The sequence below is a fragment of the Lactuca serriola genome, chromosome 9, assembly GCF_051521515.1.
Source record: "Lactuca serriola cultivar US96UC23 chromosome 9, Lser_US96UC23_V15, whole genome shotgun sequence".
Lineage (NCBI taxonomy): Eukaryota > Viridiplantae > Streptophyta > Magnoliopsida > Asterales > Asteraceae > Lactuca > Lactuca serriola.
In genome coordinates, this window is record NC_136416.1 from 76,093,248 (window position 1) to 76,118,424 (window position 25,177).

Consider the following 25,177-nt stretch of genomic DNA (forward strand, 5'->3'; position numbering starts at 1 on the left):
TTATAGAATTTGGACATTCTAGTGTCGTTTTCGGGGTTTTAAGGCCTAGAAAGGGTTCCCGGGAGTGGTACAAGGCCATGAATGATTTACGGGAGGGTCCATGAGTTCACTCCTTTAGAGTTTATGGCCTAAAAGCCACCCATTGGGAGTTTACGGCCGTAAGCCCCCTAGGCTTGGCCGTAAACTCTTGTGACACTCCAAAATGTGTGTTTAAGGCCTTATCTCACTTCCTTGATTTAGTGGTGTGTGTTTTGGACCAAGAGGGAAGGATTAAACATCATATTTTGTGATATTTTTGGGGAGTTTACGGCCAAGACTTATTCTTGGGCCGTAAACTCCTATAAGTCCTTTAAAATGATGGTTTTTCTTGTACAACATGGTCCCAAATGGCTTAGAAAAATCCTAGAAGGCCCTATAGTGAGTTTGGAGCAATTTGGCACATATTTATGGGGAGTTTACGGCCCAAGAACATCCTTGGCCGTAAACTCTTCATTTGGTGTCAAAATGAAGTGTTTAATGGTACAACACACTTCCATAGGCCTTAGATAAATTCCTTTCATGCATTAGGGTAGTTTAGGGGCTTGTTTGACACAAAAGTTTGGGTGTTTACGGCCCAAGCTTAGCCTTGGCCGTAAACTCCACTTTTTATGTTCAAATGATGATGTTTAATGCCTTTAAGCCTTCCTTGTTGTCAAGTCTAAATTACTAAACACCCTAGAAGAGTTTTTGGAGCCTTAAACATGGATTTGTGGGGTGTTTGAGGTGTTTACGGCCTAAGCACATGCTTGGGCCGTAAACTCCTTTTTAAGCATCATTTTCTTATGTTTTGATGTCCAAACCCTTCTAGTTATAAGCCTTAATTAGTATACTAACTCACAAGAAGGAAAAACTTGGTCTTGGGCATGAATTTGGGGGTTTACGGCCTAAGGAGCTTCTTAGGCCGTAAACTCCACTTTGAACCTTGATTCCTATGGTTTTTGGCCCTCAAATTCAATGAAGCATGTCTAGAATAAGATAGGGGATGAGTACTTACGTTTGGAAGTCGGAAATTAGCGGGATCGGGGCCGATTTCGAGTCTAGAGAGAGAGTGGGTGTGTAGTGAATGAGTGTTCAAATGTTGTGCACACCCATTGCATATGTCTCGGGAATCGCACCCGATACACGGCTACCCGATGTTTAAAGTTAACTGGGTTAAAACTTTTTACCCGGGTGAAGTGGTTGAAAAGGTAAAACCACTCTATTAGGTTAAACGGGGTTAACACATATGAGTTATATTACTTATGATAATATTAAGTCATCCATAGACTTAGATATTCGGATTTTGACGGTTCCAAATGTTACATAATTAACGTATAGCGACACATTCCGTTAGTGAAAATGGGGTTTGTAACGGAATTAGATTTGGGGTTGTCACATCATCCCCCCGTTAGGGGAATTTCGTCCCGAAATTTAGAATACAAACAGATACAATATTACAATACTACTAAACGAAGAGATGAGGGTATTTGAGTCTCTTTTGATCCTCGCGCTCCCAAGTGAATTCCGGTCCTCGCTTGGCGTTCCCCCGAACCTTCACAATTGGGATGCGGCTTTGTTTCGTCCGTTTTACTTCACGATCTAAAACCTCAGCAGGTTCTTCCACGAAGTTGAGGCTCTCATTGATCTCGATCTCGTCGAGGGGAATCACGAGAGTCTCGTCAGACAGACATTTCTTCAAGTTTGAGACATGGAAGGTAGGATGTATGTTACTTAGCTCGCGGGGTAAGTTTAGTTTGTAAGCTACAGGGCCGATTCTGGCAAGAATCTCAAAAGGCCCTATGTACCTTGGGTTCAACTTTCCACGCTTCCCAAAGCGTATCGTGCCTTTCCAGGGCGAGACCTTCAGAAGGACCCGGTCTCCGACCTGGAATTCCAAGGGTTTCCTTCGTTTGTCGGCGTAGCTCTTTTGTCGATCCCTAGCGGCTTTTAGTCGTTCGCGTATCTGTACAATCTTCTCGGTCGTCTCTCGAATGATCTCTGGACCAGTGAGGGCACTATCAGGAGTTCGTCCCTTAGCTAACTGAGTGTCTCCCACCTCGGCCCAACACAAAGGGGATCTGCACTTTCGGCCGTAGAGAGCTTCGAATGGAGCTGCCTTGATGCTCGTGTGATAACTATTGTTGTAGGAAAATTCCACAAGAGGTAAGTGTGTATCCCACGATTTCCCGAAATCGATCACACAAGCTCGCAGCATGTCTTCTAAGGTTTGGATCGTCCTCTCACTTTGTCCGTCAGTCTGCGGATGGTAGGCTGTACTCATATCCAGCCTCGTCCCTAGTGCCTTTTGTAATGATTGCCAAAATCTAGAGGTGAATCTACTATCTCTGTCAGATATAATAGATATAGGGACGCCATGCAATCGCACTATTTCTTTTATATAAGTCCTAGTGAGCTTTTCCATCTTATCCGTCTCTTTGATGGGTAGGAAGTGGGCGGACTTGGTCAACCTGTCAACGATGACCCAAATGGTATCTAATCCACCTGCTGTCTTGGGCAGCTTGGTGATGAAGTCCATTGTGATTCGCTCCCACTTCCATTCTGGTATTTCTGGTTGTTGGAGGAGTCCTGATGGCTTTTGACATTCTACTTTGACCTTCGCGCAAGTAAGGCACTTACTTACAAAGGTAGCGATCTCTGCTTTCATGTTCGGCCACCAGTATAACTTTTTGAGATCCAGATACATCTTATCTGAACCCGGGTGGACGGAGTAACGAGTGTTGTGTGCTTCTCTCATAACCAAATCTCTGAAACCTCCGTGGCGTGGAGTCCAGATTCGGTCCATAAAGTAATAGGCTCCGTCACCCTTAACCTCCAGATTTTTATCCATTCCACGCAGGAGTTCTCCCGTCACATTTCCAGGCTTTAGAGCTTCCAGCTGAGCCTCTTTGATCTGCGTGGATAGATGTGAGTGTATAGTCATTGTCAACGACTTGGTCCTTCGTCCGGAATATTCTTTCCTGCTCAGGGCGTCTGCTACTATGTTGGCTTTCCCGGGATGATATCTAATTTCACAGTCGTAATCGTTAAGTAATTCGACCCATCGACGCTGTCTCATGTTGAGTTCTTTTTGGTTTAGTATGTGTTGGAGGCTCTTATGATCAGTGTACACCACACTCTTCGTCCCATACAAGTAGTGTCTCCAGATTTTTAGTGCGAAGACGACCGCTCCTAACTCGAGGTCGTGAGTAGTGTAGTTCACTTCATGGTTCTTTAGTTGTCTCGAGGCATAGGCGATAACCTTGCCTCGTTGCATCAAGACACAACCGAGCCCCTGATTGGATGCATCACAGTATACGACGAAATCTTCTGTCCCTTCGGGAAGGGATAATACTGGTGCGGTGCATAGGGCTCGCTTTAGGGTCTGGAATGCCTTCTCCTGTTTCTCCTCCCAGTCGAATGGTACACCCTTCTGTGTTAACGTGGTGAGAGGTTTCGCAATCCGAGAGAAATTTTGGATGAATCGTCGGTAGTAGCCAGCGAGGCCTAGAAATTGACGAATTTCCGTAGGCGTCTTTGGTGCTGCCCAGTTCTCAATAGCCTTGATTTTGGAGGGGTCCACGTGGATTCCGTCTTCGCTGACCACGTGTCCTAAGAATTCAACTCTTCGGATCCAAAACTCGCACTTGGAGAACTTCGCATACAACTTCTCGAATCGCAGGGTTTCCAGGACTAATCGTAAATAGCTTCTGTGCTCTTCCTCGCTCCGAGAGTAGACAAGTATGTCGTCAATAAAGACGATGACGAACTGATCTAGATATGGACGACATACCCTATTCATCAAGTCCATGAATACTGCGGGGGCATTAGTCAGTCCAAAGGGCATCACTACGAACTCGAAGTGCCCGTAGCGGGTTCGGAAAGCTGTCTTTGGAACGTCTTCCTCGAGTACCCGCAACTGATGGTACCCCGATCTAAGATCAATCTTGGAGAAGTAACTGGCTCCTTGGAGTTGATCGAATAGGTCGTCGATACGAGGGAGAGGATAGCGATTTTTGATCGTGAGTTTATTGAGTTCCCTATAATCAATGCACATCCGAAACGACCCATCCTTTTTCTTCACGAACAAGACCGGAGCTCCCCAAGGTGAGAAGCTCGGTCTTATAAAACCCTTGCTAAGCAGTTCGTTGAGCTAACCGGATAGTTCTTGCATTTCGGCGGGCGCTAGGCGGTAGGGCGACTTAGCTACGGGAGTAGCTCCTGGAATTAGGTCGATTCTGAATTCAATCTATCGTTTAGGAGGTAGGCCTGGGAGATCTTCCGGAAAGACATCAGGGAAATCGCATACTACTGGAATGTCTTTTGGATCTTTCGATTTCTGGTTAGTGTCGACGACGTGAGCAAGAAAGGCGCGATATTCCTTGCGCAAGTATTTCTGAGCCTGAATACTAGAGATGATACGAAGGTTTGCACTTGGCTTATCTCCGTATATCACCAGGGTCTCTTGAATCGGAAAGTTCAGGCGAATGGCTTTCTCGGAACACAGGATGTCGGCGTAGTGAAGGCTTAGCCAATCCATACCAACAATGACATCGAAATTTTTGATTGAGACTGGTATAAGATCGATTAAAAAGGGGTGATCATCTAACGTGAGAGTACAACCTATATAGATTTCATTAGAGCTCTCTGTCTTCCCATTAGCCATTTCTACAACGAATGTTTCTTTTAGTGGTTGAGGGGTTTGTTTGAGTAAGTGTTTAAAGTTCTGATTTATGAAGCTCCTTTCTGCACCACTATCGAATAAGACACAGGCATAAGAGTTGTTGAGAAGGAACGTACCCGTGACCACTGTGGGATCGGCTACTGCTTCATTGTGACCGATAGCAAGTAACCTTCCAGTTCCCCCAGCATTTGCAGTCTTCGGACAGTTCTTCTTAAAATGGCCCGCTTCACCGCAGCCATAACAAGTTGGGGTCACTCCAGTACCAGGAACCTGTGTGATAGGTTTGGGAGGGGCCTTGCAAAATCGGACAGTATGGCCCTTCCGTCCGCAGTTGGAACACTGCAGTTCACGGCATGGACCGTTGTGGTGAAAAGGGCACTTGGGACACTTAGGCAAATTCCCACTGTAAGCTTTCGGTGGGACTGGAGCAGCTGGTGCGGCTGGAATGGTGGCAGCATGGACCGCCACAATTTGCTGGTCCTTGAAGGCGGTTTTAGTCTTCTTGCCCTTCTTCTTATCCCATCGTTTCCTTTTTCTGTTGGATGATCCGGGTGGTGCAGTGGTTGTTGTGGTTGTTGTTGCTGGAGTGGAGGAGATTTCGTGGTTGATCAGACTCTGGGCCAATTCCTTGGCGCTGTCAAAAGTGGTAGGGCGTGAGGCCAGAACATTTCCTCGATACGGGGGCACTAAACCCCAGATGTAACGCTCAATCTTCTTGCTTTCAGAGGGGATCATATTGGGACACATAGCCGCCAAATCGCAAAACCTGGCCGTATAAGTTGTTATGTCGGTCCCCTTCATCTTGAGGTTCCAGAGTTCTTCCTCAAGCTTCTGAACTTCGCCCCTAGGGCAGTACTCTCCTCTCATAAGATCTTTCAAAGTGTCCCAGCCCATGGCATTGGCTGTGACCAAGGAGAGTGCGTTGACATGGCCGTTCCACCATGACAAAGCCCTGTTAGTGAGGGTAGCAGTAGCGAACTTGATTTTGCTCTCTTCGGGACAAGAGCACATTTCGAATACAGCTTCGGTTCTTTCGAACCATTGGGACAATGCCAGGATTCCTCCGGTCCCATCAAAGAAAGTAGGTTTACAATTCATGAAGTCTTTATAAGTGCATCCCTGCACTCGTTGGTGGACTTCACCAAATCTAGAATTTCCACCGCTCGCATCACCCGAGTTCATCTGGGCCATGGCTGCTGTTACAGCCGCAGTCACAGCCGCTTGGAACAACACCGGATCGAACTGCGGAGGAGGAGGTGGTGGAGGAGGGGTTTGAGTTTCAGGCCTTCCTCTGCTGGGACGCTTTCGTGGAGGCATCCTTCACTGGAAGATCATATAAATGATAGCAATAGTAAGAGCCTATTGCGAATATGAATAGTGTGTCTCATGGATTAAATCAACATAATCCAAGATCAGGGTAAGAGTTATAGCAATAGAGAAATCATCTGCCAATATACTGGTATTAATGATGCAACAGAAGTTCATGAAAATTGACCTAGCAGTAGGTCTTACATCATACCATAGAGAAAATGTTGGCAGTTTAGAGGTTCAACTAGGGTATTTTTAAACTAGGAATGTTTACAGACAAGAGACCTACGGAACATAGAGATAAAAGGCTAGTCCTTTAAACAAAAGAGTGAGGTAACTAGATGTCTTCTACTGGCGACGGCTGCTTGTCGGGCGAATCCTCAGATCCTCCAACTGACGCATAACTTCTTGGAGGTGTCGATCATGGGTCCTTTGGCGTGCTCGGAGTTCCCTAACTTCAGCTCGGGATGCTGCTAACTCTTCTGTCGACTCTGATGTCACACCCTAAAACCGATAACGGCGGAATACGTTTCGAGGTGGATGACGTAGTGAACAGTATCATCACAATTGCATAATAGTAGAAACAAGAATCATACAACCATAGTATTACATAGTGAATTTAATTACATGCGTGTTTTGTAATGTTTAACAATCACTCAAAAGTAATTCAAAAATAAGAGATGGGTCTTGTGTGCCCCACCTTCTCCAAAAATGCTGCGTCTGAACCTGTCTATCTTTGACCTGAAGATACAAGTTATTTTGAAAACGATTATCAGCATAAAGCTGGTGAGTTCATAAGAGTTTAGTGTGAGTTTTTGTATACAAAGCATTAGTGTTAAAAATGTATCATTTAGGTTCATAAGTAGTAGAAACTTAGAAAAATCCCATATTTTCCAGGAAATACATTGTAAGTGACAATCTGTGAAAAGTACGCATTCTTTATTTCTTTGAAAACAGTATATTGTAAAAATACATTGGCAAATCTCCAAATAACAAACGTGATAGGTTAAGTTAAGCTCGTGATCAATGATAGAGGTGCGAGCTTCCTTTAGTGATAGATACTTACTTACTTCGGGATGTGGTTTAACATTTAGTGTAGTATTTTAGAGTAGTTGTAGGGTATTCCTTGTACATTACCAATAGTGAGGATAATAGAGAATCCCATGACCTTCCCGGTCATGCACAGTGTAGTGAAGTAGTGGCATCCCTGGGCCTGTACGGCGCGGACTGAGTTAACAGTCAGGATGTAATAGCGTCTGCCCCGTATAGATCTATACATGTAGAGTCGTCTCCTGCTGGAACATTCCGGGCGTAGTGAATAGCGAATAGAGTATCTCGAAGCGGGTTAGTGTATTATTGTTTGTTTAGTGTTTTCTCTATTGTCATAGTGAAATCATCTTTTAGTATGATCATAGTGTATTCTCTTACTAGTGTATCGTCTAGTAATAGTGAGTATTATAGTGTAGATAGTAATAACTTTAGCGAGTAGTGGCGGTAGCGACCCTAACCATACCTATTATGGTTATCTTAGTGGGGATGTTTCTTAGTACGTTAGTGACTTTAGCAATAAGTGAAAGCAGTAATATTCGTAACCCATACTGATATACAGATTTTATATAAGTAAGAAATCAACGACAGTCGGACGGATAACTACTACCCTAAGCCCACAATCAAACAAGAACAGGAAATAAGGCGAGATATCGGTCCTAAGTCCTCCAAGTCTTATTTATATAAATATATCAGAGTGGTTACATTTTATAAGTAAATTGATTTAATAAAAGTATTTTTCCAAAAGAACATTTAAATTCTGATTCACCGTTTAAATATAGTTTGAAAAGGGTAAAACCCGTTTTTGAGGCATAGGGACAAATCACATGTGATTTGAACTAAGATTAGTGAATCACATGTGATTAATCCTTGAAACTCGGAAATCGTTCTGTAAAACTTTGTATAAACATTTATAAGCAACTTGTATCTCCCCCCTAAAACATGTAAAACACTTGAAAGGTTCATTAAAGGGGTATGAACTCACCTGAAATCGCGGAAATCGGGCGAATCGGGTAAATCGGGTAAATCGGGTAATAGTGTCGATTGAGCGTTTGGTACCAAATAACCACTTGTGCACCTTTTAGGACCCTAATGTCATATGAAATATATATTTTACAAGAAGTTAATCATCTTATGCTTTTCATTATAGAATTTGGACATTCTAGTGTCGTTTTCGGGGTTTTAAGGCCTAGAAAGGGTTCCCGGGAGTGGTACAAGGCCATGAATGATTTACGGGAGGGTCCATGAGTTCACTCCTTTAGAGTTTATGGCCTAAAAGCCACCCATTGGGAGTTTACGGCCGTAAGCCCCCTAGGCTTGGCCGTAAACTCTTGTGACACTCCAAAATGTGTGTTTAAGGCCTTATCTCACTTCCTTGATTTAGTGGTGTGTGTTTTGGACCAAGAGGGAAGGATTAAACATCATATTTTGTGATATTTTTGGGGAGTTTACGGCCAAGACTTATTCTTGGGCCGTAAACTCCTATAAGTCCTTTAAAATGATGGTTTTTCTTGTACAACATGGTCCCAAATGGCTTAGAAAAATCCTAGAAGGCCCTATAGTGAGTTTGGAGCAATTTGGCACATATTTATGGGGAGTTTACGGCCCAAGAACATCCTTGGCCGTAAACTCTTCATTTGGTGTCAAAATGAAGTGTTTAATGGTACAACACACTTCCATAGGCCTTAGATAAATTCCTTTCATGCATTAGGGTAGTTTAGGGGCTTGTTTGACACAAAAGTTTGGGTGTTTACGGCCCAAGCTTAGCCTTGGCCGTAAACTCCACTTTTTATGTTCAAATGATGATGTTTAATGCCTTTAAGCCTTCCTTGTTGTCAAGTCTAAATTACTAAACACCCTAGAAGAGTTTTTGGAGCCTTAAACATGGATTTGTGGGGTGTTTGAGGTGTTTACGGCCTAAGCACATGCTTGGGCCGTAAACTCCTTTTTAAGCATCATTTTCTTATGTTTTGATGTCCAAACCCTTCTAGTTATAAGCCTTAATTAGTATACTAACTCACAAGAAGGAAAAACTTGGTCTTGGGCATGAATTTGGGGGTTTACGGCCTAAGGAGCTTCTTAGGCCGTAAACTCCACTTTGAACCTTGATTCCTATGGTTTTTGGCCCTCAAATTCAATGAAGCATGTCTAGAATAAGATAGGGGATGAGTACTTACGTTTGGAAGTCGGAAATTAGCGGGATCGGGGCCGATTTCGAGTCTAGAGAGAGAGTGGGTGTGTAGTGAATGAGTGTTCAAATGTTGTGCACACCCATTGCATATGTCTCGGGAATCGCACCCGATACACGGCTACCCGATGTTTAAAGTTAACTGGGTTAAAACTTTTTACCCGGGTGAAGTGGTTGAAAAGGTAAAACCACTCTATTAGGTTAAACGGGGTTAACACATATGAGTTATATTACTTATGATAATATTAAGTCATCCATAGACTTAGATATTCGGATTTTGACGGTTCCAAATGTTACATAATTAACGTATAGCGACACATTCCGTTAGTGAAAATGGGGTTTGTAACGGAATTAGATTTGGGGTTGTCACATCATCCCCCCGTTAGGGGAATTTCGTCCCGAAATTTAGAATACAAACAGATACAATATTACAATACTACTAAACGAAGAGATGAGGGTATTTGAGTCTCTTTTGATCCTCGCGCTCCCAAGTGAATTCCGGTCCTCGCTTGGCGTTCCCCCGAACCTTCACAATTGGGATGCGGCTTTGTTTCGTCCGTTTTACTTCACGATCTAAAACCTCAGCAGGTTCTTCCACGAAGTTGAGGCTCTCATTGATCTCGATCTCGTCGAGGGGAATCACGAGAGTCTCGTCAGACAGACATTTCTTCAAGTTTGAGACATGGAAGGTAGGATGTATGTTACTTAGCTCGCGGGGTAAGTTTAGTTTGTAAGCTACAGGGCCGATTCTGGCAAGAATCTCAAAAGGCCCTATGTACCTTGGGTTCAACTTTCCACGCTTCCCAAAGCGTATCGTGCCTTTCCAGGGCGAGACCTTCAGAAGGACCCGGTCTCCGACCTGGAATTCCAAGGGTTTCCTTCGTTTGTCGGCGTAGCTCTTTTGTCGATCCCTAGCGGCTTTTAGTCGTTCGCGTATCTGTACAATCTTCTCGGTCGTCTCTCGAATGATCTCTGGACCAGTGAGGGCACTATCAGGAGTTCGTCCCTTAGCTAACTGAGTGTCTCCCACCTCGGCCCAACACAAAGGGGATCTGCACTTTCGGCCGTAGAGAGCTTCGAATGGAGCTGCCTTGATGCTCGTGTGATAACTATTGTTGTAGGAAAATTCCACAAGAGGTAAGTGTGTATCCCACGATTTCCCGAAATCGATCACACAAGCTCGCAGCATGTCTTCTAAGGTTTGGATCGTCCTCTCACTTTGTCCGTCAGTCTGCGGATGGTAGGCTGTACTCATATCCAGCCTCGTCCCTAGTGCCTTTTGTAATGATTGCCAAAATCTAGAGGTGAATCTACTATCTCTGTCAGATATAATAGATATAGGGACGCCATGCAATCGCACTATTTCTTTTATATAAGTCCTAGTGAGCTTTTCCATCTTATCCGTCTCTTTGATGGGTAGGAAGTGGGCGGACTTGGTCAACCTGTCAACGATGACCCAAATGGTATCTAATCCACCTGCTGTCTTGGGCAGCTTGGTGATGAAGTCCATTGTGATTCGCTCCCACTTCCATTCTGGTATTTCTGGTTGTTGGAGGAGTCCTGATGGCTTTTGACATTCTACTTTGACCTTCGCGCAAGTAAGGCACTTACTTACAAAGGTAGCGATCTCTGCTTTCATGTTCGGCCACCAGTATAACTTTTTGAGATCCAGATACATCTTATCTGAACCCGGGTGGACGGAGTAACGAGTGTTGTGTGCTTCTCTCATAACCAAATCTCTGAAACCTCCGTGGCGTGGAGTCCAGATTCGGTCCATAAAGTAATAGGCTCCGTCACCCTTAACCTCCAGATTTTTATCCATTCCACGCAGGAGTTCTCCCGTCACATTTCCAGGCTTTAGAGCTTCCAGCTGAGCCTCTTTGATCTGCGTGGATAGATGTGAGTGTATAGTCATTGTCAACGACTTGGTCCTTCGTCCGGAATATTCTTTCCTGCTCAGGGCGTCTGCTACTATGTTGGCTTTCCCGGGATGATATCTAATTTCACAGTCGTAATCGTTAAGTAATTCGACCCATCGACGCTGTCTCATGTTGAGTTCTTTTTGGTTTAGTATGTGTTGGAGGCTCTTATGATCAGTGTACACCACACTCTTCGTCCCATACAAGTAGTGTCTCCAGATTTTTAGTGCGAAGACGACCGCTCCTAACTCGAGGTCGTGAGTAGTGTAGTTCACTTCATGGTTCTTTAGTTGTCTCGAGGCATAGGCGATAACCTTGCCTCGTTGCATCAAGACACAACCGAGCCCCTGATTGGATGCATCACAGTATACGACGAAATCTTCTGTCCCTTCGGGAAGGGATAATACTGGTGCGGTGCATAGGGCTCGCTTTAGGGTCTGGAATGCCTTCTCCTGTTTCTCCTCCCAGTCGAATGGTACACCCTTCTGTGTTAACGTGGTGAGAGGTTTCGCAATCCGAGAGAAATTTTGGATGAATCGTCGGTAGTAGCCAGCGAGGCCTAGAAATTGACGAATTTCCGTAGGCGTCTTTGGTGCTGCCCAGTTCTCAATAGCCTTGATTTTGGAGGGGTCCACGTGGATTCCGTCTTCGCTGACCACGTGTCCTAAGAATTCAACTCTTCGGATCCAAAACTCGCACTTGGAGAACTTCGCATACAACTTCTCGAATCGCAGGGTTTCCAGGACTAATCGTAAATAGCTTCTGTGCTCTTCCTCGCTCCGAGAGTAGACAAGTATGTCGTCAATAAAGACGATGACGAACTGATCTAGATATGGACGACATACCCTATTCATCAAGTCCATGAATACTGCGGGGGCATTAGTCAGTCCAAAGGGCATCACTACGAACTCGAAGTGCCCGTAGCGGGTTCGGAAAGCTGTCTTTGGAACGTCTTCCTCGAGTACCCGCAACTGATGGTACCCCGATCTAAGATCAATCTTGGAGAAGTAACTGGCTCCTTGGAGTTGATCGAATAGGTCGTCGATACGAGGGAGAGGATAGCGATTTTTGATCGTGAGTTTATTGAGTTCCCTATAATCAATGCACATCCGAAACGACCCATCCTTTTTCTTCACGAACAAGACCGGAGCTCCCCAAGGTGAGAAGCTCGGTCTTATAAAACCCTTGCTAAGCAGTTCGTTGAGCTAACCGGATAGTTCTTGCATTTCGGCGGGCGCTAGGCGGTAGGGCGACTTAGCTACGGGAGTAGCTCCTGGAATTAGGTCGATTCTGAATTCAATCTATCGTTTAGGAGGTAGGCCTGGGAGATCTTCCGGAAAGACATCAGGGAAATCGCATACTACTGGAATGTCTTTTGGATCTTTCGATTTCTGGTTAGTGTCGACGACGTGAGCAAGAAAGGCGCGATATTCCTTGCGCAAGTATTTCTGAGCCTGAATACTAGAGATGATACGAAGGTTTGCACTTGGCTTATCTCCGTATATCACCAGGGTCTCTTGAATCGGAAAGTTCAGGCGAATGGCTTTCTCGGAACACAGGATGTCGGCGTAGTGAAGGCTTAGCCAATCCATACCAACAATGACATCGAAATTTTTGATTGAGACTGGTATAAGATCGATTAAAAAGGGGTGATCATCTAACGTGAGAGTACAACCTATATAGATTTCATTAGAGCTCTCTGTCTTCCCATTAGCCATTTCTACAACGAATGTTTCTTTTAGTGGTTGAGGGGTTTGTTTGAGTAAGTGTTTAAAGTTCTGATTTATGAAGCTCCTTTCTGCACCACTATCGAATAAGACACAGGCATAAGAGTTGTTGAGAAGGAACGTACCCGTGACCACTGTGGGATCGGCTACTGCTTCATTGTGACCGATAGCAAGTAACCTTCCAGTTCCCCCAGCATTTGCAGTCTTCGGACAGTTCTTCTTAAAATGGCCCGCTTCACCGCAGCCATAACAAGTTGGGGTCACTCCAGTACCAGGAACCTGTGTGATAGGTTTGGGAGGGGCCTTGCAAAATCGGACAGTATGGCCCTTCCGTCCGCAGTTGGAACACTGCAGTTCACGGCATGGACCGTTGTGGTGAAAAGGGCACTTGGGACACTTAGGCAAATTCCCACTGTAAGCTTTCGGTGGGACTGGAGCAGCTGGTGCGGCTGGAATGGTGGCAGCATGGACCGCCACAATTTGCTGGTCCTTGAAGGCGGTTTTAGTCTTCTTGCCCTTCTTCTTATCCCATCGTTTCCTTTTTCTGTTGGATGATCCGGATGGTGCAGTGGTTGTTGTGGTTGTTGTTGCTGGAGTGGAGGAGATTTCGTGGTTGATCAGACTCTGGGCCAATTCCTTGGCGCTGTCAAAAGTGGTAGGGCGTGAGGCCAGAACATTTCCTCGATACGGGGGCACTAAACCCCAGATGTAACGCTCAATCTTCTTGCTTTCAGAGGGGATCATATTGGGACACATAGCCGCCAAATCGCAAAACCTGGCCGTATAAGTTGTTATGTCGGTCCCCTTCATCTTGAGGTTCCAGAGTTCTTCCTCAAGCTTCTGAACTTCGCCCCTAGGGCAGTACTCTCCTCTCATAAGATCTTTCAAAGTGTCCCAGCCCATGGCATTGGCTGTGACCAAGGAGAGTGCGTTGACATGGCCGTTCCACCATGACAAAGCCCTGTTAGTGAGGGTAGCAGTAGCGAACTTGATTTTGCTCTCTTCGGGACAAGAGCACATTTCGAATACAGCTTCGGTTCTTTCGAACCATTGGGACAATGCCAGGATTCCTCCGGTCCCATCAAAGAAAGTAGGTTTACAATTCATGAAGTCTTTATAAGTGCATCCCTGCACTCGTTGGTGGACTTCACCAAATCTAGAATTTCCACCGCTCGCATCACCCGAGTTCATCTGGGCCATGGCTGCTGTTACAGCCGCAGTCACAGCCGCTTGGAACAACACCGGATCGAACTGCGGAGGAGGAGGTGGTGGAGGAGGGGTTTGAGTTTCAGGCCTTCCTCTGCTGGGACGCTTTCGTGGAGGCATCCTTCACTGGAAGATCATATAAATGATAGCAATAGTAAGAGCCTATTGCGAATATGAATAGTGTGTCTCATGGATTAAATCAACATAATCCAAGATCAGGGTAAGAGTTATAGCAATAGAGAAATCATCTGCCAATATACTGGTATTAATGATGCAACAGAAGTTCATGAAAATTGACCTAGCAGTAGGTCTTACATCATACCATAGAGAAAATGTTGGCAGTTTAGAGGTTCAACTAGGGTATTTTTAAACTAGGAATGTTTACAGACAAGAGACCTACGGAACATAGAGATAAAAGGCTAGTCCTTTAAACAAAAGAGTGAGGTAACTAGATGTCTTCTACTGGCGACGGCTGCTTGTCGGGCGAATCCTCAGATCCTCCAACTGACGCATAACTTCTTGGAGGTGTCGATCATGGGTCCTTTGGCGTGCTCGGAGTTCCCTAACTTCAGCTCGGGATGCTGCTAACTCTTCTGTCGACTCTGATGTCACACCCTAAAACCGATAACGGCGGAATACGTTTCGAGGTGGATGACGTAGTGAACAGTATCATCACAATTGCATAATAGTAGAAACAAGAATCATACAACCATAGTATTACATAGTGAATTTAATTACATGCGTGTTTTGTAATGTTTAACAATCACTCAAAAGTAATTCAAAAATAAGAGATGGGTCTTGTGTGCCCCACCTTCTCCAAAAATGCTGCGTCTGAACCTGTCTATCTTTGACCTGAAGATACAAGTTATTTTGAAAACGATTATCAGCATAAAGCTGGTGAGTTCATAAGAGTTTAGTGTGAGTTTTTGTATACAAAGCATTAGTGTTAAAAATGTATCATTTAGGTTCATAAGTAGTAGAAACTTAGAAAAATCCCATATTTTCCAGGAAATACATTGTAAGTGACAATCTGTGAAAAGTACGCATTCTTTATTTCTTTGAAAACAGTATATTGTAAAAATACATTGGCAAATCTCCAAATAACAAACGTGATAGGTTAAGTTAAGCTCGTGATCAATGATAGAGGTGCGAGCTTCCTTTAGTGATAGATACTTACTTACTTCGGGATGTGGTTTAACATTTAGTGTAGTATTTTAGAGTAGTTGTAGGGTATTCCTTGTACATTACCAATAGTGAGGATAATAGAGAATCCCATGACCTTCCCGGTCATGCACAGTGTAGTGAAGTAGTGGCATCCCTGGGCCTGTACGGCGCGGACTGAGTTAACAGTCAGGATGTAATAGCGTCTGCCCCGTATAGATCTATACATGTAGAGTCGTCTCCTGCTGGAACATTCCGGGCGTAGTGAATAGCGAATAGAGTATCTCGAAGCGGGTTAGTGTATTATTGTTTGTTTAGTGTTTTCTCTATTGTCATAGTGAAATCATCTTTTAGTATGATCATAGTGTATTCTCTTACTAGTGTATCGTCTAGTAATAGTGAGTATTATAGTGTAGATAGTAATAACTTTAGCGAGTAGTGGCGGTAGCGACCCTAACCATACCTATTATGGTTATCTTAGTGGGGATGTTTCTTAGTACGTTAGTGACTTTAGCAATAAGTGAAAGCAGTAATATTCGTAACCCATACTGATATACAGATTTTATATAAGTAAGAAATCAACGACAGTCGGACGGATAACTACTACCCTAAGCCCACAATCAAACAAGAACAGGAAATAAGGCGAGATATCGGTCCTAAGTCCTCCAAGTCTTATTTATATAAATATATCAGAGTGGTTACATTTTATAAGTAAATTGATTTAATAAAAGTATTTTTCCAAAAGAACATTTAAATTCTGATTCACCGTTTAAATATAGTTTGAAAAGGGTAAAACCCGTTTTTGAGGCATAGGGACAAATCACATGTGATTTGAACTAAGATTAGTGAATCACATGTGATTAATCCTTGAAACTCGGAAATCGTTCTGTAAAACTTTGTATAAACATTTATAAGCAACTTGTATCTCCCCCCTAAAACATGTAAAACACTTGAAAGGTTCATTAAAGGGGTATGAACTCACCTGAAATCGCGGAAATCGGGCGAATCGGGTAAATCGGGTAAATCGGGTAATAGTGTCGATTGAGCGTTTGGTACCAAATAACCACTTGTGCACCTTTTAGGACCCTAATGTCATATGAAATATATATTTTACAAGAAGTTAATCATCTTATGCTTTTCATTATAGAATTTGGACATTCTAGTGTCGTTTTCGGGGTTTTAAGGCCTAGAAAGGGTTCCCGGGAGTGGTACAAGGCCATGAATGATTTACGGGAGGGTCCATGAGTTCACTCCTTTAGAGTTTATGGCCTAAAAGCCACCCATTGGGAGTTTACGGCCGTAAGCCCCCTAGGCTTGGCCGTAAACTCTTGTGACACTCCAAAATGTGTGTTTAAGGCCTTATCTCACTTCCTTGATTTAGTGGTGTGTGTTTTGGACCAAGAGGGAAGGATTAAACATCATATTTTGTGATATTTTTGGGGAGTTTACGGCCAAGACTTATTCTTGGGCCGTAAACTCCTATAAGTCCTTTAAAATGATGGTTTTTCTTGTACAACATGGTCCCAAATGGCTTAGAAAAATCCTAGAAGGCCCTATAGTGAGTTTGGAGCAATTTGGCACATATTTATGGGGAGTTTACGGCCCAAGAACATCCTTGGCCGTAAACTCTTCATTTGGTGTCAAAATGAAGTGTTTAATGGTACAACACACTTCCATAGGCCTTAGATAAATTCCTTTCATGCATTAGGGTAGTTTAGGGGCTTGTTTGACACAAAAGTTTGGGTGTTTACGGCCCAAGCTTAGCCTTGGCCGTAAACTCCACTTTTTATGTTCAAATGATGATGTTTAATGCCTTTAAGCCTTCCTTGTTGTCAAGTCTAAATTACTAAACACCCTAGAAGAGTTTTTGGAGCCTTAAACATGGATTTGTGGGGTGTTTGAGGTGTTTACGGCCTAAGCACATGCTTGGGCCGTAAACTCCTTTTTAAGCATCATTTTCTTATGTTTTGATGTCCAAACCCTTCTAGTTATAAGCCTTAATTAGTATACTAACTCACAAGAAGGAAAAACTTGGTCTTGGGCATGAATTTGGGGGTTTACGGCCTAAGGAGCTTCTTAGGCCGTAAACTCCACTTTGAACCTTGATTCCTATGGTTTTTGGCCCTCAAATTCAATGAAGCATGTCTAGAATAAGATAGGGGATGAGTACTTACGTTTGGAAGTCGGAAATTAGCGGGATCGGGGCCGATTTCGAGTCTAGAGAGAGAGTGGGTGTGTAGTGAATGAGTGTTCAAATTTTGTGCACACCCATTGCATATGTCTCGGGAATCGCACCCGATACACGGCTACCCGATGTTTAAAGTTAACTGGGTTAAAACTTTTTACCCGGGTGAAGTGGTTGAAAAGGTAAAACCACTCTATTAGGTTAAACGGGGTTAACACATATGAGTTATATTACTTATGATAATATTAAGTCATCCATAGACTTAGATATTCGGATTTTGACGGTTCCAAATGTTACATAATTAACGTATAGCGACACGTTCCGTTAGTGAAAATGGGGTTTGTAACGGAATTAGATTTGGGGTTGTCACATCTGAGCGGTCTGAAGCCTGCTCCGAACCTGCTGGATCCTCTCGGTCGTCTTGAGCACCACTTCGGTGCTCCCCATGACTCTCTGGCCAACTTCACCCCAGCATATCGGGGTCCTGCACCTCCGTCCGTACAACATCTCGAAGGGAGGGTGGTCGATACTCGCCTGATAGCTGTTGTTGTAGGAGAACTCGGCTAGGGGAAGATAGGTATCCCAGCTACCACCGAAGTCTAGCACGCACGCCCGCAACATATCCTCCAAAGTCTGGATGGTCCGCTCGCTCTGACCATCCGTCTGCGGGTGAAAGGCGGTGCTAAAATGCAAACGAGTGCCCAACTCGTCATGAAATCTCTTCTAAAATCTGGAAGTAAAACACACATCCCTATCCAAGATAACCGATACTGGCACCCCGTGTTGCGCCACAATCTCCCTGATATAGATGTCAGCCAATTTCTCGGCCGATATGCTCTCCTGAATCGGGATGAAGTGAGCGCTCTTGGTCAATCGGTCCACGATGACCCAAATCGAATCCACTCCACACGCAGTCCTAGGAAGCTTCGTGATAAAATCCATCGTGATATCTTCCCATTTCCACAGTGGAATGTCCAACGGTTGCATCTTGCCATGCGGTCTCTGATGTTCGGCCTTGACCTTCCTGCAGGTCAAGCAGCGCTCAACATACCATGCCACATGCCGCTTCATGCAGGGCCACCAATAATCTAGACGAAGATCCCTATACATCTTTGTCGCCCCGGGATGAATAGAGAATCGGGACTTGTGCGCCTCCTCCATCAAAATCTGGCGCACGCCTCCGTGGTACGGCACCTAAACCCTACGGTGTAGTGTCAATAGTCCTCGGCTATCATAATCAAAGGAGGAAACCTGACCCACCACACGCTCGCTCTTCCGATGTTCCTCCTTGATAGCCTCCTGTTGGGCCTCCCGAATCTGCTCCAACAAGGGAGTCACTACGGTCATCCTCATGCACATATCCCTGATCGGCGCCGCCATGCGGCTAAGCGCATCGGCCACCACGTTGGCCTTCCCCAGGTGGTAAAGGATCTTACAATCATAATCCTTCACCACGTCCAACCACCGGCGCTGCCTCATGTTCAGATTCGGCTGATCCATGAGGTACCTCAAGCTCTTGTGGTCTGTGTAAATGGTGCATCGAACCCCGTAGAGGTAATGCCGCCAAATCTTGAGGGCAAAAACCACCGCCCCCAACTCCAAATCATGTGTCGGGTAGTTCGCCTCGTGAGGCTTGAGCTGCCTCGAAACGTAGGCAATGACATGCCCACTGTGCATCAGTACCGCGCCCAACCCTGAAAGGGATGCGTCGTAGTATACCACAAAATCCTCTACGCCCTCTGGCAGGGCTAAGATCGGCGCCTCGCACAGTCTCTGTCTCAGTGTCTCAAATGCAACCTGCTGCTCGGGTCCCCATCGAAAGACCACAACTTTCTTCGTCAGCCGCGTCAGGGGTACGACTATCTTGGAGAAATCATGAATAAATCTTTGATAGTAGCCTGCTAATCCCAGGAAACTCTGAATCTCAGATGGAGACTTCGGAACCTCCCAACTCATCACGGCATCGACCTTGGCCAGATCGACCAGAATCCCGTTCTAGTTGACAAGGTGTCCGTGAAATTGCACCTCGTGCAACCAAAACTCACACTTGGAGAACTTGGCATACAAGCTCTCCCTCCTCGGGGTCTCCAACACCTCTCTCAGATGCTCCTCAAGCTCCTCCTGAGTCTTGGAATAAACCAAAATGTCATCAATAAAGACTATCACAGACCGATCCAGCATCGGTCTACATACGCGGTTCATAAGGTCCATGAACGTGGCAGGAGCATGGGTGAGCCCAAACGGCATCACCACGAACTCATAATGGCCATAGCGCGTCCGAAACGCGGTCTTCTGTGTATCCTCCTCCCTGACCCTCATTTGATGATAACCCGAACGGAAATCAATCTTGGAGAAACAAGATGCTCCCTGAAGCTGGTCAAAGAGGTCATCAATCCTCGGGAGTGGGTAACGGTTCTTCACCGTTACCTTGTTCAGCTCCCGGTAATCTATACACATCCGATGCGACCCGTCCTTCTTCTTCACAAACAGAATGGGGGCTCCCCAGGGCGAACTGCTCGGACGAATAAATCCCTTGTCTAGCAGCTCCTGCAGCTGCGTAGACAACTCCTGCATCTCGGGAGGAGCCAACCGATACTGCGCCTTGGCTATCGAAGCCGCACCAGGAACAAGGTCAATTCTGAACTCCACCTATCGCTCCGGAGGTATCCCAGGAAGCTCCTCCGGGAAAACATCTACAAAATCTCGAACCACCAGAACCTCGCTCACTGTCTCCTTACCCACCTCCCGGGTATCCATAACATACGCGACATATCCTGCGCATCCCTACTGAAGATAGCGCCTAGCCCTCGCTGCTGAACATACAGTGGGTCCGCCATGTGGACTCTCGCCATGAATCACTAACTCTCCCCCACCTGGGGTCCTGACTCGAACTACCTGTTGCGCGCAATATATCACTGCCCCATTATGGCTCAACCAATCCATGCCTATAATCACCTTGTTCCCACGCAATGGAATGGGAACCAAGTCTACCAAGTAACGCTCCTCAAACAAACGCAGTACGCAATCTCGAAATACCATCAATGCCCGCACCGATTGATCATCAACAATCTCTACCTCCAAAGGGCAATCCAACATGCCCGAGGACTCATGAAACTTCTTGCTAAGTGCAAGGGACACAAATGATCGGGATGCACCCGAGTCGAATAGCACCTGAACTGGGATACCATTCACATGGAACGATCCTAATGCATGCATATACATACTGAACACATATCAATATCATAACATCATAAAAGTAAAAGAGAGGGAAAGAATCATACCCGTCACCACATCGGGTGCGGCGCGTGCCTCCTCGGTAGTCAGCTAAAATGCTCGGCTCCTCACCACTGGAGCCTCTGCCTTGCCCTGCCGGCCATCCGTGATCCGCAGGGTCGCTGGAGCTAGCGCCTTTACTGGCACTGAAATTGTCAACTGGGGGCAATTGGCCTTCTTGTGGCCCCTCTGGTTGCAGTGGAAACACAGCAACTCAGACGTCTGAATAACTGCTGCCGGAGAAGTGCAATCCCTGCTAAAGTGCCCAGACTTGCCGCACTTGTAGCATCCTGATGATCCCAACCTGCACGCCCCCTCGTGCGTCTTGCCGCATTTCCTGCAGCGTCCCCGTCCCTATTGGCCTTTTGGCCCCGCATCTGATCCCTTGGGCTTCTTCCCCGAAGCCCCTCCTGACTGACCCTCTTCTGCCTTCTGTTTCCGGATGTGTTCCAAATCTATCTCCCTCTCCCTCGCCCTGGCAATCATGGAGTCCAGGGTAGGGCAAGCCGAAAAGCTAACATGCTCCCGGATGTCAGCTCGTAGCATATCATGATAAAGGGTCCTCCTCATATCCTCGTCACCAGCATACTGGGGCACCAACAAAGCCCTCTCCCGGAACTTGGCGGTGATCTCCGCCACAGTCTCCGTCGTCTGTCTCATGTCTAGAAACTCCCTAGCCAGCTGCTGAAGCTCGACAGTCGGCGCAAACTCTGCCCTGAACCTGGTCACAAAGTCCGACCAGGTTATAGCCTCGATAGTTGTGGCTCCCTACGAGTCACCCACTGACTCCCACCAATCCCGGGCTCGGTCCCGTAAAAACCCGGCTGCATACCTCACCTTCGACCCCTCGGGTCAGAAGCTAGTCAACTGTGCAGACTCGATGTCTACAATCCATCGCCTGGCAGCAATGAGGTCTTTCACCTCGTGGAAATCTGGCGCACCACTGCCCCTGGAGTCCTTAAAGGACAGTGTGCAAGGACCCGACTGGCCAGATGCGATGTCGCTCCTGAACGCCCTAAGGCGATCCTCCATCAACTCGATGATCCCTTCCTTGATCGACCCGAAGATAATGGGAGTCGACTCAAGGACACCCCTGGTGATCTCTGACGCGATGAAATCGTGTAGTCCCTCATCTACCTGCTCGGAACCTGATCCCGAACCTGACCCCTCTCCTGAACCGCCATCTACCAGCCTCAATCGAAGTACCACCATTCTGTAATACATCACAACAATCATTAGTGATACTGATACTCCCTGAGGGATCACAACTAATTACAAGTTCCCTGGTATTATCTTGGCCTTCCTTGGTTCGGGTACAGATCCTCTGCTTTCAGTAGTACGGGCCCATACTACCTTCCACATCTATCCGTACCTTCTTCAAGGACTGCCTCGACTCCACCAGATCCCTTTCACTATGTCTGATCACTACTATACTCATCCTAGGCTCGCCCTAGGGAAATCTTCGACTCTACTCGATCCAGTCCTCAGCTGCTGTAGACCTCCTTGTAATGCCAATTAGCCATTACCCGAATACCATCACACATGACGAGGCTCAGATAATCCTTCGAGTACCCGACTCATCCCTACAATGGTTGGACTCAAACAAGAGCTGCGCAGTAGGATCAAATCCGGTACTCTAAGATTATTCAACCCTGATCACATGTGACATGACGTATTCTCCTAATGGCTAATGCCCATTATTCAGAGCCCCACATAGCACGAAGCAAGTAGCATTCAGACAAGGGTAACCATCTCAATCAACTCTATCTACTTACAGGAACTGTACTAGCATAAAGTGCTTCAGTTCATACTATCGGGCATAACCTAATTAGGCTATCCTACTTGCTGTCTACTCAGTAACTAGCATGCAATTCTCATACAAGTGAACACATAAGGCAAGCACAAAAGGCATCACTCCTAGATCCTTAGTCCTACTCTAGCATACTGTTCTACAAAAGCTGATAACATAAACTTGTATGGGTACTTTGGGGAATACTTACTTGAGCTCGGCCGGTCGCGCACATCCCAGACTTCGTTCTTCCTCAAAACTCTTTTCTCAATTTTAGAAAACATTTTCTTTTTAGAAAATCTTTTAATCCCTCGATTTGAGTTAAGACACCCCCGAAGGTGAGTCTGAATCCCTCAAACCAGGGCTCTGATACCAACTTGTAACGACCCAATTTTCACGTCCAAAAATTTCGTTATAAAACCTTACATAAGAGCATTAAAAGTTAAAACATTGTTTGATTAAACCATTCACATCGAAAATAAAATTGAAATCCACAACATTCGATCAATCTAATATCAGAGTATCAATCCCAGAATAAACTCGTAACTGCGGAAACAAGAGAGTGAGTGTGTGTGACATGCTGCTACCGCGTCGGCTCCTTTCCCCTAGCTGAGGAGGTACCTGAAGAACCAAAACTGAAAACCGTAAGCACGAAGCTTAGTGAGTTCCCCCACTGTACCACATACCATATAATCACATAACATAAACATATTTTCAGGCATATCTGGGTGCCCGACCTACCCCTTCGGCCCTCTCGACCGGACATTGCCTAGCATATCTGGGTGCTGGCCTCCCCTTCGGTCCTCTCGACCGGATACTGCCTAGCATATCTGGGTGCTGGCCTCCCCTTTGGTCCTCTCGACCGGATACTGGGGAACTATTTCTCCCCTCTACTACTACTACATAACATGTATCGCAATATCAGTATCTATCTAACATGGCTGGGTATGACTACCCCTTCGGCCCTACCGACCGGATATCTCGGGGACTATCTCCCCCTACTGTCACTAGCACATAGCATCATATCATACTAGCACATAAACACAACACAGGTAGTAGAAATCTCTAGATGAATATCACGGAGACAATCATCTACATACAACTCCTACTAGTGGGCCGACATTGTGGTCGTAGACCCACCGCTACTGGAAGGTAACTCACCTCGAAGTAGCTGCTGATCTGATTAAGAACTGACTGTCTACTGCTGCTGCTGCTGCACCGGAAATCCTTCGGCTGAAATTCCCACAACATACTCAATCAAACACTGCTAACTGCCCTCTGGGTAAAATAACCATTTTACCCCTGATCATGCCCTAAGTCAAAGTCAGAGTCAACTTTCAGTTGACCCGACTCGCCGAGTTGGCTCTCCAACTCGCCGAGTTCCTACCCAAATGATTTTCCTGAATCTTGTTTCTACTCGTCGAGTTAGGCGATGACTCGACGAGTTCTCCTTCTAACTGATATTCAAATCCTTCATCCTACTCGCTAAGTTGTATGAACAACTCGTCGAGTTCATCTTCATCCGAGGAACACTTATGATGCGACTCGCCGAGTTGTATGAACAGCTCGCCGAGTCCGTTCTTGATCTAAGGAGATTGCCTTGAACTCGCCGAGTCAAGGCATTGACTCGCCGAGTCCCTCCATAGATGAGTTCAGCTTCCGACTCACAGAGTCACACCCCGTGACTCACTGCTCACTCAACACTACGAAAAGGGGACAAACTCGGAGACTTGCGAACTGACTCGCCGAGTCAGATGAACGACTCGCCGAGTCGTTACCATGCAATTCCTATATGGTCGATTCTGCTTGAATCCAGCTCATGCCATACATAGATCTAGGCTCCTAGGGGCTGGTTATCACGTAAAGTTTCCAACTTTACGTGTAAATAGACAACCATGAGGTTTTTAAGGTCCAAAATGCACCAAAAGGGGTAGATCTAGGGCTTTCATGCAATATGGTTCCAAAAAGACAGTAGATCTGAGCTCCTGGAGCTCAACCATGCCTAGATCTAAAGGTCAATCAGCTTATTACAAACCCTCAAACATACACAATCTTCGAAATGGCTCAAAGAGGACTTTAATGGAGCTATAAGGGACAATAAGCTTAAAAACAGTGGGGAAACGAGCTATACCTCAGTGGAAACGTTGGAATGACACAGAGATGCTTGGCCTCCTTCTCCTCTTCTTGATTCACTCTTCTTTCTCCTCAAAAACATCAAGAACACCACAAAACTACTTCAAACTCACAAGGAAGCAATGGTAAAGAGAGATACAGGACTCTGAGGGTGAATGGGGGCGAGATTGGGGCGGAAAGAGAGTTTAAATAAGGTGCAAACCCCTAAAACTTAGGGTTTCATCCAACAGCGGTGACTCGTCGAGTCCGGAATATGGACTCGCTGAGTCACCAACTTAAACGTGTCCCGGGTCCCGTATCTACTCGGCGATTCGGACCTATGACTCGTCGAGTCCAAGGCTAAAAGAAGAGAAATACTCAAATAAGATTTACGTACCAGAAACCAGGTGCTACAAAATATTAGTTATATATTATGTATACATATGTAGATATAAAAGTACTATAAATCAGTTCAGTACCTTTGGGTAGCAAAGGCATACCTTCATTCATTTAAACTATAGAAATTGCTAGTAAACTATAATAGGTATAGTTTAAGAAGATAC